The sequence below is a fragment of the Grammomys surdaster genome, unplaced genomic scaffold, assembly GCF_004785775.1.
Source record: "Grammomys surdaster isolate TR1022 unplaced genomic scaffold, NIH_TR_1.0 127, whole genome shotgun sequence".
NCBI classification, from domain to species: domain Eukaryota; kingdom Metazoa; phylum Chordata; class Mammalia; order Rodentia; family Muridae; genus Grammomys; species Grammomys surdaster.
The window spans coordinates 583,097-584,371 of NW_021604585.1; the positions used below are offsets into that span (position 1 = coordinate 583,097).

General features: G+C 38.2%; 1 non-coding gene across 1 annotated transcript; it reads right to left on the reverse strand.

Moving 5' to 3' along the window:
• Positions 1-246: 246 nt before the first annotated feature.
• Positions 247-319, reverse strand: Trnak-cuu. The gene has a single exon. It is a non-coding gene; the product is annotated as a tRNA-Lys (tRNA).
• Positions 320-1,275: the final 956 nt, after the last annotated feature.

Here is a 1,275-nt window from a genome sequence, read left to right on the forward strand (position 1 = left end):
CAGTCTTAAGAGAGAAGCAAATTCCTGTTCCTGGTTTAAACCCAAGCCGTGGGCGTGGGCCTGGGCTTTGGAGTGCGCAAGCGCAGTTTGCGAACCGTATTTCCTGCAGAGATAATTAACATTGAACGCATTTAAATTATATTAGTTTAATAATCAATGTTTAAGAGTGTTGTGATAGAACTGGCAGATATTTGAGAGTAAACGAGTTTTTGAAAACATAAAGTACGCTTAGGCAAAAAGCCACAACGCCCAACGTGGGGCTCGAACCCACGACCCTGGGATTAAGAGTCCCATGCTCTACCGACTGAGCTAGCCGGGCAGTCGACAGTTGGCCCTGATATTATGCCTTTAAGTGTTCATCTACAGTTGCTACTCGCTTTTTTGTTATTTTCTGTTTCTGAAAAGAAAACATAACCAATAATCTGATAAAAATCTGAAAGTATATTCTCTGAATTTGAAGGTAAGAATGCAAATTTTCACAGAAAAAAAAATAAAACAGGAAAAAAGGCCCCCAAACAACAACACACAACAAAAAAAGGAGGAAAACAGAGTTGTTAAATTCTAAGAATAAATGAGAATACGTTCCTAATTCTCATTATGACAAGCCAAGAAGATGGAATATTAGCCTATGAATCCATATATATATTGAGCTACAGATGAACTTATCTAGATAAGGGATTTTGCACATTTCTGTGATGTGTGTGTCTGTCTGGGGATGGCTAGTAATTCTATTTTTCAGAACTGCAAGATAAAGCCTAACTGAAAAACAAAGACAAAAACGGGTAAACCTAAATTAAGGAATATCCAAACAGCTTTTTAAAGCAGATATCATAAACCTGGGATTGACAGACAATTCCCATAACTGTATCCATAAAATATATAAACATATAGGACAAGTCTCCTGAGATGATTTTTAAAAATAAGATGTGTCTTGAAAGGGGAATTTTGTATGCATTTATGTCTGCGTACCAGGAGAGGGCATCAGAACGCACGAATCTACAGTTACTGATGGCTTTGAGATGCCATGTGAGTGTGAGAAATTGGGTTTAATTGCTGGCCCATCTGTACAAACCAATAGCTTAGGCTCTGTAAAGTAATCCAAGGATGCATCCGTGTGTAGTGCCACATGTCATTAAAAACCAGCACTGGGGAGGATCTCTGAGTTTGAGGCCAGCCTGGTTTACAGTTTTACCACAGCTAAGCCTACACAGAAAAGCCCAAAGTAAACCTAGGATTTAAGTATTTAAAAATGTTAAGCTTCGAATGTCATAAGTA